This window comes from Saimiri boliviensis, chromosome Y (assembly GCF_048565385.1).
Source record: "Saimiri boliviensis isolate mSaiBol1 chromosome Y, mSaiBol1.pri, whole genome shotgun sequence".
NCBI classification, from domain to species: Eukaryota; Metazoa; Chordata; class Mammalia; order Primates; family Cebidae; genus Saimiri; species Saimiri boliviensis.
The window spans coordinates 16,992,787-17,012,529 of NC_133471.1; the positions used below are offsets into that span (position 1 = coordinate 16,992,787).

Below are 19,743 nucleotides of genomic sequence, written 5' to 3' on the forward strand. Positions count from 1 at the left end.
CTCAAAGAAACTCAATTATTTATTAAATGATACAGTGACACCTCAGAAAAATCCATTATGTGCAAATTTATTAACATAACAATTCTTATAGTTCCCTGATAAAATATTGCTTTTCTTCTTAGCCCATGCTCAGTTTTAATAATCTTTTAGTATCATGTATTAAATAATTTTTTTACATAACTACAAAAATGTGAGACCTTGGTGGTGTCACATGTAAAAATATACACATTCTCATACATGGCAGAGTATTATTAAACTTCACCTTCAAGATTAATTGCAATCAAAAAAGACAACAAGTTCTGCCTCTTAAAATGAAGCAAACAATGCAATTTCAAATTCAGAAAATGTATCTCCCATCAAGTACATAGCTACCTATTAAATTTCCAAATTAAGTGTTAGATTTTTGATGGTTGGTTAATAGATAATACAAGTTAACCAATAGTTATTTTCTTAATACATGGTCACATTTTTTTAAGTAGAAACTAACACCTCTGCCCTACTGAGTAAATCAATCTTAAATATCATTTTCAGAAGCTCTTTCTCCTGCAAAGAAAGATACATATGTGTTTGTGAAGCCAAGGATTCTGACATTTCTGAGTCACAGAATCTTTTAATAAACTCAAGTTCTATACTCCATGAGTGGATAATACTTTATGGCAGGCCTATTTACAAATTATCCATATGGAAAGTGAAATGGTTTTCACTTGTATACATGTTTACACACACACACACACACACACACACACACACACACACACACAAACAAATATTGTTAAAATCAGTCCTCAAATATTGAGTTACTAATGTCCCATTGGATGGGTTTTAAGGTTTCATGGTATTTTGATAACACAACGTATATGAAATTCTGAGCCCCAAAGCAAGAAACTCTAAAGGATAATTAATGAAAACATGTTCTGTGGAAAATCTGCGGAGAACCCGGAATCAAGATTCATAAACTCAATTCACTTTGAAATTTTCCTAATTTCAATGCAAAGTAATTAAGATTTTAAAATGAGTTTGAGACATAACTTTAATCATTCTCATTATACACGTTTAGTACTGATAAACCATGTTGCTTATTAAGAGTTAGTTAATTTTCTGTTCTAAAGGATATAAAGAAATCTGGAAATTTCTATACTTTCAAGCTTTTCGTCTTTCAGTCCTAGGCTTCCATCTTCATATTTTCAAATGTTACCCAAGCATCCTCCACATGAGGTATGCCAACCTCTTGTCTGTCCACTCCTTCCTCTTGCAGATCTGTTTTCCTGTGGCACTTCTCTTTCTTGAAAAACACGGTGTTCCCTGGCTGCTAGCACTTTGAAAAAAAAGGTTCTTGGCTTGTTCTACTTTTATTGCTCTTCCATCCAAAAACTAAAAGTATTAAGCCTACCATCAGGAACCCTGCCACATTTCAACTAATCCTATTTTACAGACATTTTTACATCAACTCTATTTACATTCTAGATGTTTTCTCCTAAACAAACTTTCTTTTTCCTGAAATGCCCACATTGAGAACATTGCAAAACCTGCAACTATCACTGAGACCATGCATTCTGTTAAGAAATGAACACCAATTCCATCATTCATTCCCATGAAAAGGCCTCTGGTATTAAAAAATAACACCTAAAATGTTAAACCATCACAAATTGTGTGGGAGAATGTAACCCATCTGTTCTGTACAATATACAATGTGCTTCATCTTTGCATTCTGATCACATATTTAAAAGTTTCAGTGTCTTGAGGCTATATGAAAGACTGTGTCATTTGAAAACATAAGGTTATTTATTCAAAGTGGTTAGTCACATTATTCACTATGAATTCCTTCTTTAACCCACTGCTGTGTATCACAGAAAATGTCCAAATATGATTTACAGTTCTGTATCTACTCTAGTACTGTTTCAATAGATGTGATCCCTGTTTGGTCTCATTCATGTTTTCTGTCTTACTCATTTCTTATTTTTCCTAGAGGCATACCTAAAAAAACAACCGAATATAGTATTTCATGTTACTTCTCAGAAATGGTTTAACGTCCTCATTAAATTCACAATAACGTTTTTCAGTTTAATCCTTCCTGTAGGCCAAAGTAATGCTTGAAAACAGTTCTGCTAAACACTCTATTTAAACATTACACGGCTTTTGTTATTTGGGAAAGGATCTTAAATCCCCTCCAAGACCTGTTGCAGACAAGTAAGCAGTTCCTCCTATCTTGAGACGTCATGTGTTATTTCTTGGCCCAGAAGAGTTTCCGCAGTTCTGTGCATAGTTGATTCCTTCCTAGTCTTCCAAAGTCAGCCACAATTTCTTAAACTGTAATCTTCCCCTGAAAACTCTAAGTACCATCTTTCTTTCCCATCTTAACATTTATCTGCATGTAACATTTATTTTAATTTTTCCATAATAAAATTTGTGAGACAAGGCAATTTGGAAAAGACATCTGCACAAATTAACCCTTCTTGAGCTGAAAAACTGGAGGAAAATGGACAAACATTATGATACATAACTCAAAAGTGTCTCCATACCTAGCATGAAACCATGAACAAAATCAACTATCAGCCTGTACCACACCTTAAAATATGAGAGGATAAGGGTAAATAAAAATGCACTGTCTGTTATGTACCAGGAAGCGAGCTAGACTGAAGACAAATAAAATCAACTCGAAAAGTTTAAAGATGTACTAAAGACAATTTAATGATCAAGTGATTAATACATGGTATGGTGAGCATAAAATTCCTATAAGAGACACTGAGGAAAAAAATAGAAAATCTAAGTTGTTCTTAAAGAATAAGTTGCCATCTGTGCAATTTTTACATGGAAGAATAGTACTCAAGTGGTCCAGAACAACATATGGGGGATGGCATCAAGTAGAGCAGGAAATAAAAACAGATTGAGATAATGTTATAAAACAAAAAAGCTCCAAGGCCATCTCCAATGGAATCGCCTTGGCTGCAACATAAAGAAATTCAGTAGGAAAGAGAATTGCATAAAAGTTTAAAGCTGTAACAAATACACATTCTTTAGAATTTAACACTCCACAGGACAAGATAACTATTGTTTGGATCAAAGCAAGTCCTAGAACACACTAGAAAAATAAGGAGGTATGCAGGTTACCTAGTAACTAGGTAGGCATGTCACCCTGGTTACAGGAAAAAAGAAAACGTTCTTAGGAGAGGGGCACAATGATGGGACAAAAATGTCAGTTATTCTGTTAACCAACTTCCCTGTTCTCATATTATTTTCAATTTTCAAGTACTTAACACTTCCTTAAATGTAAAGGTCTTGTTTAAATGAACTTTCTCAAGAACGTATTTTCAGAAAATGGGAAAGGATCGTTCCTTCTTGTGAGTCTGTCTAGATGTCTATCTACAGAAGATTTATTTTTTGTAAGTATATCTAGATGTCTATATAGTTTCTCTGTGCTATAGATGTTGAAGTAATTCCATTTACAGCCATTTAATAAACATGACTTATTTTTCTCATTTCCATGAGAGATCCTTCTAAGTTTTAAAGTTGTTCAAAAGCTTTGAAAGCTTTTTACACTCATATTGAAATAAAAACATAAAAATTGGATTGCCATACGGTAATTTGTATAATGTTCGTTCCAGTACCCTTCCAACTACACTGCATTTATATGTCCAAGAAAGAGGATAGCTAAACCATTTCCATACATCATTATACTATTTTCAAAGTATACTAATACTAAAAAGACCTAGAGATGCTGTTACTTGAAGAACAGAGTTAGAATAGCACTAATAAGGGAACCTTACCTTTCCATTCCTATCTCTGGCAGCATGCTTCGCACCTGCAGGGTTCTGAAAAGTAATGAACTCAAAGCCTCTGTACTTCCTGCTTTGATCTTTCAACAAAAGAACTAAAATATATGAAAACCTTTTCATTTATATAATGGACTTTTGATGGTACTAGCTATCTGAATGTTACATCAAAATCAAGCAAATGGCACTTCACAGTTTTACTGTGATTCTTAACACTACGTCACACCTGTAGACAGCTCATTTCAATCCACTTCATTCCCTACCACCAAACAAATTTACATTTCCTTGTATTGCAATAACCTAGCTTGTGCTAGCCTAACTGACTCTGTCTTAGCCATGAGCATGACATGCTCCTTTTAGCTTCTCCCTCCATGACTCCGCCCCCTCCACGTGCATTCCTGGGTCACACTGCATTCAAAGTGTGGTTCACACTGTCCCCAGTACCTGTAACCATTGTAAACACCTCCTGCTTGGCAAGTCTACCAGCTACTCTCAATGCCTTCCTCGGTGATTGAGTGTATGGAAAGTTCCCCCTGCTACCTCTAGATGCTTGTATGCAAATACCGTTAGCAACCAGCCATCCTGGGAACCTCCTGCCTTTCGGTTACCAGCTTCCTAATCTAACTTGCTTGTTTTGCTTATGTAAAATTCTGCTTCAGCTAGCCTTCCCCTCCCCTACCTAAATCAAGGTATAAAGGAAATCAAGCCCCTTTGTCAGGGCTGAGAGATTTTGAGGGTGGGCTGACTCTCAGTCACTGCCAAATAAAGAATTCTTAATTTGGAACTTAGAGAGTGGTGCTCCTCTTCTAACTCACTCAGTTACAACACCATCCAATTGGCAGTAGTTTGCAGGTGAACTTTACCACAGACCCTTCACCTGCTGCCATGACAATATTCTGAATACTGTACAGAAACTTCAAAACAGGAGTTTAAAAACAAACAAAAAAAATATGGAACCAATTACATATATTAAGTATATGTTCACTTTGGAAAAAAATACGTATATGTTGGTTTTAAGGGTTACCTTCTGACACCGGACCGTGTTTCTGAAATACTGCTTTTAGCATCTTTTCATTGGCTTCTTTAGTGAACCCATCAATGGAAAGCTGGCCAGGGCGATCTGCTTCCATAATGTTGCTGTAAATGGTAAAAAATAATCTATATTTAGATAACAATAAAAAGGTGAAAAGATTAAATTGTATTACACCCTGCGTTGAAAACTGATGTGAAATTCCCCTATAGGGGCTGACCTCTTTTAAAGTACTGGACATCCTATATGAAAAATCTGTAACATAAAGAGCAAAATGCAGAATGGCTTCATGGATTAATGGTGCATTTCACTACATACCTGAGAAAAACTCTTTAGAAAAACTAGGTAACAGAAGCTATTCTAATTTTACAAAGTGGAAATACACAGGAATCCCCAATTTAAATCGTTTTATTTGAAAATTATATATTTATGAAGTACAATTTTGTTAAGAAGTTTCCTGCTGCCAATGTGCATTGCTCCCTGCAGCCTCCTCCACCCAGCCTCAAGTGATCCTGTCACATAGGAACTTCCCAAGAAGCTGGGAATACAGTGGCCTGCTACCAGACCTGGTGTGTGTATGTGTGTGCACCGGTGTGTGCAGGGGTGCGTGTGTGTGCCGGAGTATGTGTTGCTACCAGAGCTGGTGTGTGTGTGTGTGTGTGCAGGGTTGTGTGCAAAGGTGCGTGCGTGTGCAAGGGTGTGTTTGTGTGTGTGTGTCTTTCAATAGACGCAGGTTGTACCATGCTGACCAACTTTGAAACTTCTGGGCTCAACCGATATGCCATCATGGTGCTACCAAAGTGCCATCACTTTCAAGGGTGAACTGCCACGCAAAACCTGATGTTTTGATAAATGATTAAACTGAGATACTTAAACTGCAGGCTTTTTTGGGGGAGAACATTTTAAACACTGTACAAACTTTTAGTGATTTGAAATATATACTAACTAGGTCGGGTACCCACATACTCTGGCTTTCGGCCATAAACATCTTTGGCCTTTGAAGGACCAGGCTGCAAACGAGGGGTGAAGTCTCTGAGCTGCACCTCCACTGGGATCCGCAGAGGCTAGGAGCAGTAACCTGGACTACGCATGTGAGAAATGTCAGTGGCAATCGCGTCAGGAGAATGTAACGTCTGAGAATGACGTGAGGTGCCACAGCTGCATGACACCGTCCTCCCTGCCACCCCGCTACTCCACTCTGTGCTCCACCCAGCCCCGCTGCAGCCAAAACTGCTCCATCACACTGTTCTGAGCAGAATCCCCACCCTACCCCGTGCCCCATGTTAAGCTGCCGCCTCTCACTCGCCACCTTCTTCCCCCTACCAACCCCTAGTCTGTGGAAAGGCTGCCTTCCTCTAAACCGGTCCCTGGTGCCAGAATGACAGCAGATTAAACAACCCCATTATGCTACTCAGGCTAGCCTCCAACTCCTGACCTCAAGTCATTCTTACACCTTCACTTCTGAAGATGTTGGGATTACAGGAGTACGTCAGTTTGCCAGGTCAATACAAAACCTTAAGCGCATCTATTTGCTTCCGTTTTTGCCTATCTACCGCCATTGATATCCATTGCAAACACTTCTTCCATTTAAATTGTTGATGGTACCTGAGATACAGGAAACGTCTTTCAAATACTGTCACGGAAGGAGGGAGACAATTACAGGTTTAAAAGAGGCAAATTTAAACTGATTATTCATGCTTCCAGACTTCTACAAACCCGAAAGTCACACAATTTATGCCAACCTTAGCATGCTGCAGTCCTATGAAGAAAATCAGATATTTGAAACGTGCTAACTAAAAGTACAACCTTTTTTTGTTTCCCTGGTCACACTGCGTAAGTACACTGCCTGCGTATTTGAGTTATGACCACACTGACAGAGAAAAACCGTTTCAATAAAACGTGCACAGGAAAACAATGGCGCCCGAGGTCCCTCTCCCACAAGCTGCCCCCACATCGGACACGTCCAACAGTAAAAGGAAGAATCCTCAAGAAACATCCGTGAGTTTAACAAACCCGAGTTTCTCACGGGCGCTAAGAACGACCCCGCTCTACGGTCTCCTCCCATAATTCAACGCCCGCACACTGAAAACCCCAGCCCCTTTCATTGACAACCTCCGAACGCCTGGCGAGACCAACCTGAGCAGAGTAACAGAAATTACAGGTGCTTCTCAGCAGCACAAACAGCCTCTGGGTCACCGGGCTGCTTGCATCTGGATTTGAAAGCGTCTAGCCCCGGGCGCCGACTGAGAGGCTCAGAAGTGGACAGGGCGGGAAAGAAAGATCCCCCGGCAGCCCTATGGAAAACAGCCTCTGTCGGCAGCCAATCAGTGCGACGGTGGGTGGCGGTCTTCCGGGTGGGGGGGGCGTGGCCGCATCCGGGTGTCTTGCAGCTCCACCCTCCTCGGGCGAGCCACGGGTGACGAGCTGGCCGAGTTTCCGCCCAGTGGCTCTGGGTTAACGCACAGGCCCGGCGGGCAGCCAGTCCTTTGGAATTGTGGGCGTGGAATTCTGACAGCCTAACAGCCATCATGACTGTGACAGGCCGTTGACCCACAGCGAACACATGAAACGTCTCACTTCCTTAGGCAGGCCAGGCAGATGGTCCTGAATGTTGCAGATCCAGAGGAGAGGGAGAGGGACCAGCGCTGGCTGCTGGGGCAAGGGCGGCAGCGGAGGAGGCTTGGGGGAAGTGGGGTGGGGCAGGCGCGTGGGAGGAAAGCTGCCTGGAACCTTCCTGGTGTAGACTTTGTCTGCACTCTTGGCAGGTCTAGGCGAATACAGACCCCGAGTGCCGTGCTTCCTCCCTAAGGATGCTGGACTCCCAGGAGCATTCCTCTGGTGCTGGGTCCTAGGCACACCGGAGGCCAGCCGCCAGGGTCACCCGTGGATGGACTGTGTACACGCTGTGCTGTGCGCACCCAAGACACTGCATTGCCGACCCAGTGGTTCCCACCAGCAGGCAACAGCGGCATGCACCGCTGCCGTCAGGGCTTCGCAGGTCCAGGGCCTGCCCTGTGTCTTCCAGGCTGCTGGGCATAGCTGATCCTGCTGGGGCCCAGGGCCCCAAGGTGCATGTGTGGGATGGCAGCCCGGTGGCCCATCCCAGGAGCCCTGGGTCCACGTACCTTTAGCAACGGATGCTCAGCAGGGCGAGGCCCACGGGTTTTTCAAGGACTGGTCCGCACCATGTAGGGGTTCCCTGGTGTGTGTAGAGCAGCAGGAGCAGGTGTCTGCGGGAGGCCGGAGGAGGGCATTGTGTTCAGCCTGGAGGTAGGAGAGGGTGGCTAGTGCACAGAGCCGGGGGATTGTGGACCAGAGCAGTATCCTTGCAACTGCCCATTTGGGATGGCTGGCACCAGAGGGTGAGCTCAGACTTCCCAGTGCAGGCTTTGGTGGACCTAGGCCAGAGGTGCTAGAGTTAAGGCAGAAGGCAGGGATGGGGAAAGGGAGGGGAGCCAATGCCAGCGTCCAATAGGTCAGAGGGCAGCTTTTTTATGTCTGTGTGAGATCACAGAGTAGTAACGGGGAGCCAAGCTCATCACTAACAGGGGGGAATAGCCTCACCATGAAGCCTTCACCCACAGCAGAAAGTTCAAGGGCACATTTCTCTGGGAAAGCCCCTGTAGGAAAGGGAATCTGCACGCCCATGGCAACCATTAAGCCACCCCTGTGCCCACGCCTGTTTCCAGCCTGCTCACCCCAGAAGCCCAAGGTAGTCAAGGCTGTTCATGTAGCAAAGGACTGCTGTCCTCTGCAAGGCAGGCACTGGCACCCCTGACACATATTATTCCCTCTGGCGGGGCTGCACCTAAGGGGGTGTAGGCCCTGAACATGTGTGAGCTCCGTTGCTCTCCTCAGAGAGGCCAGGAGAAGAGGACACTGCATGCCTGGACAGCAGCACCACCTGTGCAGCTCAGCAACCCTTAGGAAGCAGCTGCCTCACACCACGCCACCCTGCCCCCAACCGGCTGCTCACTATTTCTGTGCCTGGCTGCTGGTTGTAGAGGCTTTCTCGGTCATGTTCCACCTGCCCCCAAGACCACCACAGCCACGTCAGTGCCCCAACTCCCGACAGTGAGAGAGGACCACCACAAAAGTGTTCCAGGTCCGAGGTCTGGGCATAGCCCTGTCCTACACTCTTGGTGCTCTTGCAAACTTGCAGGGTGTTTTGTGGCACGCCCAGCCAATCATATGGAAGCTCCTTAACCCGAGGCAGATTGTGCAGCACAGCCAGGTGTCAACCGGCATAAGAAAGGAAGTATGAAGTCCTGCTTAGCTACGTGATGGATTTACAGGTCAGGCAATGGGGATTGGGTATTCATAAGGGCTCATGTGTCTGGGTCAGGGTGGGGTGCCCTCCTGAGCCCCCAGCCTATCTCAGGAGAGAGCTGGCAAGGGGAAACACACCCCAGCTACCAGGCCACCTCAGTCCAACTAGATGATTGGTCACTTCGAGTCTGTCCTCTTTCTCCTCAGCCAAGCAGGCTGAGGAACTCAGACATCTCCAATAATGGGCCACAGGATGAAGGTTTTTTTTCTTCTTCCGACCTTTACTTCCACACTGAAGTGATCATTAAGGATTATCCTGTTACATTTTCAGTAAGGAGTGCCTCCCGGCATGATATGGGAGGTGGTATGTGGAAGGATATGCCTGGCTTGGGCCTTCCTGACTCCTCTTTCTCCAGGATACAGCGTTTCTCATTTCACTGCAGTTCCGTGGTCTTGGGATCATGAAGGTGAAGCCCCGAGCTGTAGGCAGAATACTGCCTACCTGAACTTCTTCAGCTGGTTGGTGCACCATGACTGCCCAGGTTAAGGCAGGATTGCTGAGGTGGGGCCATTGTGGGGATCCTGGGAGAGGACCTAGCTGATTATTCCCAGGCCTCTGGAGAATTGGCTTTGAGCCATGGCCTGACCTGTCCCAAACCATTTTCCCAGTCGCCCAGATCATAAGCCAGGGCCTGTGGCTCAATCCAGTGCAGTACCACACAAGGGAATTAGGCCCTCAGAGACAGAACAGATAAAATGTCAGGTGAGCACTCCAGGTCTCAGAGCACACCTGAGGTCAGCAGTTTGAGACCTGGTTGACCAACACGGTGAAACCTTGTCTGTACTAAAAATACAAAACTTAACTGGCCTTAGTGGTGGGTACCTGTAATCCCAGCTACGTCGCAGGCTGAAGCAGGATAATTGTGTTAACTAGGGAAGCAGAGGTCGCAGTGAGCTGAGATCCTGCCCTTGTGCTCCAGCCTGTGCGACAGAGTGAGAATCCATGTGAAATATGTGTATTTTATATTTATTGTTGCACAGCATTCATTGTTGCCTGCTAAATGTTATCCTCTTCCACAAAAGAAAGCTTCTTTTCCTGTCAACAGCAATATAATTTATAATCATTGCAGTAGAGCACACATAATATGATGTCTATGATTTCAGCTATTTTAAAGAGTGCAATTCACTGGTAATAAGTACATTCAAATAATTATGCAACCATCATCACCATCGGCCTCCAGAATGTCTCCATCTTCCCAAACAGAAACTGTCCACATTAAGCACCAATTTCCAGACTAGTCAAGAAGGCTCATACCTGTAACCCCAGCTCATACCTGTAACTTTGGGAGGCCACGCCCGGCAGATCAGGAAGTCAAGAGATCAAGACAATTCTGGCCGAAACGGTGAAACCTGTCTCTACTAAAATGGAAAAAATCAGCTGAGCATGGTGGCACGCAGCTGTAATTCCAGGCTGCTTGGGAGGCTGAGGCAGAGAATTGCCTGAACCTGGAGAGGGAGACTGCAGTGAGTCCAGATGAAGCCACCGTACTCCAATCTGGGTGACAGAGGAAGACTATGCCTCAAACAAAGAGAAAGAAAGAAAAGAAGAGAAACACCAGTTCCCCATTCCACCTTCCTAGTCTCTGCCACTCAGAGTTCTAATTTCTGTCTCTGAAATCTGTGCCTGTTCTAGATCAAGTCATATGCTATGTGGCCTTTCATGCCTGGCTTCTCTCACTGAGCCTGATGTCTTCAAGATTCATCCACATTGCCGCCTGTGTTTGAGCCCCATCCCTTTTCCTGGCTGTATAGTATTCCACTGAATTCACAGAGCACATTCTGTTTACCTGTTCATCCATGAATTTGACACCTGGGTTATCTCCATCTTTGGGCTGTTGTGAATCATGCTGTTATGTATGTGCATGTAGCAGTATGCTGTGTTTTTCTCAGAAAGCCTGGAGAACTATGTTCACACATGACATCCTGTCCTTTGTGGGGATATTGATGGAGCTGGAAACCCTCATTCTCGACAAATTAACACAGGAACAGAAATCCAGACACTGCCTGTTCTCACTACTGAGATGAGAACACATGGAGACAGGGAGGGGAACATCACACACCAGCACCTCTCAGGGTAAATGGTGGGAGGAAGAGCATCAGGAGCAATAGCTAAACCATGATGACCTTAATACTTAGGTGATGGGTTGGCTGCTGCAGCAAACCACCGTGATTGTTTACCTATGTAACCAAGCGGCACACTTGTCTGTGTTCCCCAGAGCTTAAAACACATACTTTTTTAGATGAGGTTTCAGCCTTGTTGCCCAATTGGAGAGCACTGCTGTGATGCTGGCTCACCTCAGCGTCCACCTCCCAGGTTTCAAGAGATTCTCCTCTCTCAGCCTCCCGAGTAGCTGGGATCACAGGCAGGGACCTGCCTGCCTGGCCAATTTTTGTATTTTTAGTAGAGATTGGGTTTCTTCGTGTTGGTCAGTCTGGCCTTGAACCACAGATCTCAAGTAATCCACCCATCTCAGGCTCCCAAAGTGCTGGGATTGAAGGTGTACGCACCACACTGGCCAAAATGAGGTTTTCAAAAAGTGTACATAGTACAAAGAAAAGATGTATAATTGTTTTTATCGTCATTAACTAGAGAGTAGGACAAAGAGTAATGGAGACACAAAAGTGATCTGTGATTTTGACAGCTAGGTGGAAATGTGTCATTAATTTGTTTCTTCAGCTTTTCCATAGCTGGTGTGGAGGTTCAGCCCAGTAATCTCAGCACTTTGGGAGGCTGAGGCAGGTGGAGCACCTGAGGTCAAGGGTTTGAGTGCAGTCTGGCCAACATGGTGAAACCCTGTCTCTACTAACAATACAAAAATTATCTGGTCATGACTGGGCAGAGTGACTCAAGCCTGCAATCCCTGCACTTTCAGAGATCGATGTGGACACACACATTGCCAAAATCAGAAAGAGTGCTACAGGAAATGGCAGAATCCTTCAGAAAGTGACCCTGAGGTGAACACTTTATAAAAACAAGAGGAAGGGAGGCTCTCAACCTATAGAATTAAAATGCTTTGCTGGGCATGGTGGCTCACGCCTGTAATCCCAGCACTGTGTGAGCCCGAGGCCAGAGGATCACATTGGGTCAAGAGTTTGACACATCACCAGAGGTCAGGAGTTCGAGACCATCCTGAACATTGTGGTAAAACCCAGTCTCTACTAAAAAACAATACTTAAGTTTTCCCGGTGTGGTGGTGTTTCCCTGTAATCTCAGCTACTTCGGAGGGTAAGGCAGGAGTGTCACCTGAACCCATCAAGTAGACATTGCAGTGAGCCAAGATCATACCGTAGCAATCCAGCCTGGGAGAAAGAATGAGATTCACAATGAAAAGAAAAATAATTTTTTTTCAAGTTTTCCAAAGTTGCTAATATTTCCATCATGAGCAATATTGGTGGTGGGGGAGAAATTATACTGTAGTAACACAATATCTGACTGTGATTTCAGGAGTCAATGAGAACTACATTTCCTAATTTCACTTCTATCAGAATCTGCAGTGTTTGCATTCATTTCTTTGTCGTCTGCCAGTGCTTCCATCAAGGTGGGCTATATCTCCATTACAAACCATGCCTTGTGTTTCAGGTTCCCGTATGTGCTTACATTCACCCGGACTGTTTTTAAACTTTGGACGAAGGTGCCTGAGGGGCAGAGGATGGCGTTCCGTCTCTGTCAGACTGAGGATGATGGAATTAGAACCATCTGTGCTAAATCCATGCCTCTTCCTTTTTCAGAACGAACCCACCTGGCCATCTGCTGTGCCTCAGTTCTCTGCAGAAGTAGTCTGTTTCTTCCAGCTCTTTCTGCTTTGATGGACATCAGGTTTCTGCAGACCAGTGATAATTTCTTCTGGAGGGAGTTTTCCAAAATTTTGATCTGCTCTGTTTTATGTATGATGAGTCATTTCTGTGTCTGCAGATGGGGGAGAATGAAGAAAATCTTACCTGGTCTGACACTCCGGACCTGCAGAAATTTTGAGATGGAATTTCACTCTGTCACCCAGACTGGAGTACAGTGGCGTAATCGCAGCTCTCTGCCACCTACTCCTGTGCCTGTAAAACTACATGCACAGGGCCATCATTGGCCCATTTTAAGTAAAATAAATTTGGTAAAAACCCACAGAAAACGTCTTTTGTTCCCAAGCTGGAGTGGCTGGAAATGCTGGCTTCTTTTTTGGTATGCCTCATGCTGTGGGAACAAAACTACAAAACCAGTTCCCATTTTAGAATTCACTCATGAAAATGCAAGGGAAAAAAAGTTCAAAAGAGGATGCATTTTTAATTTTTTTTTTTATTTTATTTTATTTTTATTTTTATTTTTTTTAGCAAATGTAATGGTTATTACTTTTGGAGACAGAGTTTTGCTCTTGTTGCCCAGGCTGGAGTGCAATGTCATGATCTGGGCTGACTGCAACCTTCGCCTCCTGGGTTCAAAGAATCCTCTGGTCTCAGCCTCCCGATCTGGTGGGTTCACAAGTGGGTTCACCGATTTGGTGAACCACCATGCCTGGCCCTAAAGATGCATTTTCTATACAGCTGCATGAGAGCAAAGGTAGTACAGACACAACATCCTTTACCAAAGGTATCGGAATAAAAGAGAGGAATTCTACCTAATTCCAAGAAGACAGCCAAGCCCAGCACACAGCTCAGCTACAGGTTACACAGAACAAAACTTCCCACTTTGGTTTTCCTTCCTGCTTTTTCTAGACAGAGTTTTCCTCTTGTTGCCCCGGCTGGAGTGCAGTGGCCCAATCTCAGCTCACTGCAATCTCTGCCTCCCAGGCTCGAGTGATTCTCCTGCCTTAGCTTCTTGAGTAGCTGGAATTCCAGGCAGCCACCACCACGCCTGGCTAATTTGTGTATTTGTTAGTAGAGATGGATTTTACCGTGTTGGCCAAGCTTGTCTCAAACTCCTGACCCAATGTGAGCCTCTGGCCTCGGGCTCACACAGTGCTGGGATTACAGGCGTGAGCCACCATGCCCAGCAAAGTATTTTAATTCTATAGGTTGAGAGCCTCCCTTCCTCTTGTTTTTATAAAGTGTTTACCTCAGGGTCACTTTCTGAAGGATTCTGCCATTTCCTGTAGCACTCTTTCTGATTTTGGCAAAATACACTTAATGGCACATGAACCATTTTAACTGTTTCTCTTCTTGAAAACATTTTCCCAGGGCTGCGTTCGGTGGCTGATCCCTGTAATCCCAGCACTTTGGGAGACCGAGAAGGTTGGATAATAAGGTTAGGAATTCGAGACCAGCCTGGCCAACAGGGTAAAACCCAATCTCTACTAAAAAAAATAAATAAATTAGTCCGCTGTGGTAGCAGGTGCCTGTAGTCTCAGCTACTCATGAGGCTGAGGCAGGAGAATCGCTTGAACCCAGAAGGTGGATTGTGCAGTCAGTCAAGTTGGTGCCACTGCATTCCACGCTGGGCAACATAGCCAGACTCCATCTAAAAAGAAAAAAAATAATAAAATAAAATAGAAAAGAAAACAGGTTCCACAGAGGCCCCAAGTCTGAAGTGGGTGCCTAATCCTCAGCGAAAGAACCACCTGCTTTTAAAATAATAATTATTAAAGTTGTATAGTACACGTGCAGAACGTGCAGGATTATTACATAGGTGTATATGTGTCTTGGTGGTGTGTTGCATTCATCACCCCATCATCTACTTTAGGAGTTTCTGCTAATGCTATCCCTCCCCTAGCCCCCACCCCCTGCTATTCCTCCCCTAGAGCCAACCCCCTGCTGTCCATCCCCTAGTCCCCCATCCCCAAGCTATCCTTACCCTAACCCCCAACCCCTGCTGTCCCTCCTTTAGTCCCCACACCCTGCTATCCCTCCCATAGCCCTTAGTTCCTGCTATTCCTCCCCTAGCCCCCACTCCCTGCTGTTTCTCCCCTAGGTCCCCACCAACTGCTATTCCTACCCTACCCTCCAAACACCTGCTATTCCCACCATAAGCTCCACCCCCTGCTATTCCCCCCAGTACACAACCCCTGCCATCGCTCTACAATTCCACATCCCCTTGCATCTCTTTCTTCGCCCCCACCACCTGCCCGAGAGGCCACAGTGTGTGATGTTCCCCTCCCTGTGTCCATGTGTTCTTATGGTTCAACACCCACTTATGAGTGAGAACATGCGGTGTTTATTTTTCTGTTCTTGTGTCAGTTTGAACCCCATCCAAAAGTGGGTGAAGGATAGGAACAGGCACTTCTAAACCAAGACAATCATATGGGAAAAGGCCTCCTGCTTGTAGACACAGGAAAGCTTCACACTGGGTCCTGATTAGAAATAACAGCGACCTGTGTACCCTCTCAGGTAGTCTTTGCAGGGGTGTTACTGAGCCTAATGACCCTGTGAAAATGCTCACAGATCCGTGGTAACTTCAGCCTGCCAGCCGCAAGTCTGCCATGCTCATCAAAAACATTGTCCAAAGGCAGACATGGAAACTAATTTTTTAGAAATCCCTTCTGATTGCAGAGTGAAAGGCCCTTTGAGAAAGACAACGGTCCTTCTGAGGAGAAAAGTGGGTCTTTGGTGACAAAAACATATGTGGATGACGGATACCAGACTGGAGGTTTCCAGTAAATGGAGACAGCTTTTTGGGAATGGCTGGTAAGAGGGACATTTTCTGTACAGAGGAAAGGGACTCACAGACTTCAGAGTTTGCAAGCAGAAAACTTAAAGGACGTAGAGAAAAAACTAGCTGGGAGGGCAGGCACCGTGGCTCAGGTCTGTAATCCAGCACTTTGGGAGGCCGAGGATGGAGGATAACCTGAGGCCAGCAGTCCGAGATCAGCCTGACCAACATGGTGAAACCCTATCTCTATTAAAAATACAAAATTAGCCATGCATTGTGCTATGTGCCTATAATCTCAGCTACTCGGGAAACTGAGGGAGGAGAATCCCTTGAACTCAGGAGGCAGAGGTTGCAGTGAGCTGAGATCAAGCCACTGCACCCCAGCCTAAGCAACAAGTCAGACTTTTCTCAATAATGATAATCATCCTAACCATCGGGCACAGTGGCTCAGGTCTGTCATTCCAGCAGTTTGGTAGGCCAAGGAGAGAGGATTACCTGTGTTCAGGAGTTTGAAACCACCATAGTCAACATGGAGAAAACCACAGCTTCTAAAAATATAAAATTATCCAGACAGGGTGGCACATTCCTGTAATTCCAACTATTCGGGAGGCTGAAGAAGGAGAATCATTTGATCCTGGTAGGGGGAGGCTGCAGTGAACCAAGATGGTGCGACTGCACTCCAGCCTGGGTAACAAGAGCAAAATCTCTTTCTCAAAAAACAAACAAAAAATAGGTGGAAAGCTTTAATCTGTGTAACCTAGAGATTTGCTGTGTGCAAAGCTTGGTGGATTTCCTGTAATTTGATAGAATTCCTGTCTTTTCTTTACATTTGCTGAAGGATGTTGTATCTGTAACAGCCTTGCTCTCACAAAATTCATAGAAAATGCATCCCCTAAGGCCAGCCATTGTGTCTCACACTTGTAATCACAGCTACTCTGGAGGCTGAGGGAGGAGAATCATCTGAACCTGGGAGCAGAGGTTGTGGTGAGCTAACGTGGCACCACTGCACTCCAGCCTGGTGACAGAGTGACACTGCATCTCCAAAAACTTTAAACATTAAAAAATTTAAAACATTTCCAAAAATACATATCTTCCCTTTCCAAAGTCTGAGGTACAGCCAGAGAAGAGCCATTGCTCAGAATAAGATTATGTTTTGTTTTGTTTTGTTTTTGAGACACAGTCTCAGTGTCCTGCCCACCTGGAGTGCAGTGGCTACAGCTCAGCTCACTGCAAGCTCCTCCTCTCATGTTCAAGTGATTGTCCTGCCTGAGGCTGATGAGTACCTGGGACTACAGGCACCCACCATTGGGACTGGATAATTTTAGTATTTCTAGTAGATGCCGGGTGCCACCATGTTGGTCTGGCTGGTCTCGAACTCCTGACCTCAGGTGATACACCGCCTCAGCCTACCAAAATTCCTGGATTAAAGGTGTGAGCCACCAAGCCCAACCCAAAATTAAGGTTTTGAGCCTAGACATTGAGTTACCTGTCCTACTCAACACTTACGAAGTCTGCTCTCCCAGAAATAAGTAAATCTAACTTGAGGCCAGGAGTTGAAGACCAGCATGGCCCACATGGTGAAACCCTATCTCTACTAACAATGCAAAACTTAGCCAGATATGGTGGCCGACAGCTGTCACCCACCTACTCTGGAGGCTGAGGCAGGAGAATCACTTGAATCTGGGGGTGGAGGTTGCAGTGAGCGGAGTTCATGCTGCTGCACAACAGCTTGTGCACCAAGAGCAAAACTCCATCTCAGAATAATAATAATAATAATAATAATAATAATAAACAATATGGCTGGGAGTGGTGGCTCACACCTGTAATCCCAGCACTTAGGGAGGTTCAGGGGGGCAGATCACAAGATCAGGAGACCCAGAACAACCTGGCCAACATAGTGATTCTCCTCTCTAATAAAAATACAAAAATTAGCTCCATGTGGTGGTAGGCACCTGTAATCTCAGCTACTTGGGAGGCTGAGGCAGGAGAATCACTTGAGCCCAGGAAGCCAAGCTTGTTGTGAACGGAGAGCTCACCACTGCACTCCAGTCTCGGCTAACAAGAGCTATACCACATCTCCCCAAAAAAAAAAAAAAAAAAAAAAAAAAAAAAAAAAAAAAATATATATATATATATATATATATGTCATGTGCTGGGAATATTCTCTAACCTTGAGTGACACAGAGTGAGAATGCCACAGCAAATTCATTAATTAAATAGGAATGAATCAATAGGTAGATCTAAAGTTTCTTCTCAAAAAATGAATAAAGTTAATGAAATAAAACAGCAATGAATCACCACCTTCATCTGTTGTTTCTTCTAAAAAATAAAGTAAATTAATTAATTAAAGTAAGAAGAAATGAATGAATCCCTAGATCCACAATTTCTTCTGACAAAATTAATACAATTACGTAATTAAATAAAACAAAAAGGAATGAACACCTAGATGAATCGTATCTTCTCAAAAAAGTAAATAAAATAAATAAATTAAATGAAGTGAGAATGAATCTCTACCTAGATCTATGGTTTCTTTTCAAAAAATAAATAAAATTAATTTAATAAAACAAGAATGAATCAGCACTTAGATCTATAACTTCTTCTAAAAAATAAAATTAATTAATTAAATAAAAAAGAATGAATCAATACATAGATTTGTAGTTTCTTTTCAAAAGGAAAATACAGTTAGTTAAACTAAGAATGGGTCCGTACATAGATCCATCATTTTTTCTCAAAAACCTAAAACTGATTACTTAGATAAAACAAGAATTAATCAGCACCAAATTCCATAGTTTCTCCTCAAAAAAATAAATATTAAATAAAATAAGAGTAATGAATCCATAGATCAATAGATTCTTCTCAAAAAGTAAATAAAAGTAATTATTTAAAGTAAGAATGAATCCACACATAGATCCATCATTTCTTCTCAATATAAGTAACATCAATTAATTAAATAAGGCAAGAAAGAATCCATACACAGATCCTTTGTTTCTTCTCAAAAAAATGGATAAAACTAAATAAATAAAATAAGAATGAAAGAAGAAATACATCCATAGTTTCTTCTGAATAATAATAATAATATAAAACAGCGAACCAAATAAACCAAGAAGGAATCAACACCTAGATCCATAGTTTCTTCCACGCTGTAGATTTTGGAGATAAGAATGAGATACTCTCTGGCAGATCTGGGGGTATGTCATCCCCAGGGTTTAGCAGAGCCCTGTGATCATGGCATGAAGGGTCTTCGTGGGACAGGTGCCTCTCGTGATCAAACCCCTCTGCCGCGACCCCGGAGTTGACAGGTGAGGTGAGGAGGTGGCCACGTGGCCAGTCGGTGCCCAAACCTCCCACAGCAGGGAAGAAGAAGCAGTGCCCAGGTTTGGCGCATTTGGAGTTAGTTACCAAGGAAACTGGGGGACAGCCTGAGAGGCTTGAGGACGGACTCTCCACCCAAGCACGTGGAAACCCATATTAATAAGTGGCAGCCGGGCACAGGTTGGCACCCCCTTAGATGGAGACATGCAGAAATGGGGTTCGTGGTGATGGCTCCTCGCAGCTGACATCTGACTCAGTTCCCATTTCGATCCAGGTAATCCTCACTTCAGGAAAGGGAGAGATGGATATGTGTTTAGACAGGCTCCAATAAACACATAGCTTTCTGATCTTTGGGAAAAGGCAGCATTTCTGACCTGAGCCAGAGGCTTTGAAAGCCGAGGGTGTCGGAAGCTCCCTCCCAGGGAGCTGTTAGGTGGGATTAGCTCTGGCATCATCACACAGCTCTGTCCTGACTGACTTCCTGGGAGGACCCCAGGAGGCAGGGCACAGTGACTCAGTTTCCCCAGCGGCTCCCAACCACTCTTTGGGACATCTGTTTGTGAGAAGGAGAATATCTGTGTTGGAAATAGATGCTCGGTGTTGGAAAGAGAAATCAGAACTGAGACAAAGGACCTTTCAGCAATGCAATTTTTGCTTCCTGAGCTGCGGGGAGAGGACCCTCACTAGCCAGCGTGCCATGAGAGTACAATGAACAAAGGAAAACGCACACA

General features: G+C 44.2%; 2 protein-coding genes across 2 annotated transcripts in view; both read right to left on the reverse strand.

Annotated features, from left to right (window-relative positions):
- The window catches only part of LOC141582964 (uncharacterized), an 815,156-nt gene that overhangs the window by 279,500 nt on the left and 515,913 nt on the right, over positions 1-19,743 (reverse strand). The window lies entirely within an intron of this gene.
- Positions 1-19,743, reverse strand: part of LOC141583030 (RNA-binding motif protein, Y chromosome, family 1 member B-like) — a 48,516-nt gene that overhangs the window by 13,081 nt on the left and 15,692 nt on the right. The window lies entirely within an intron of this gene.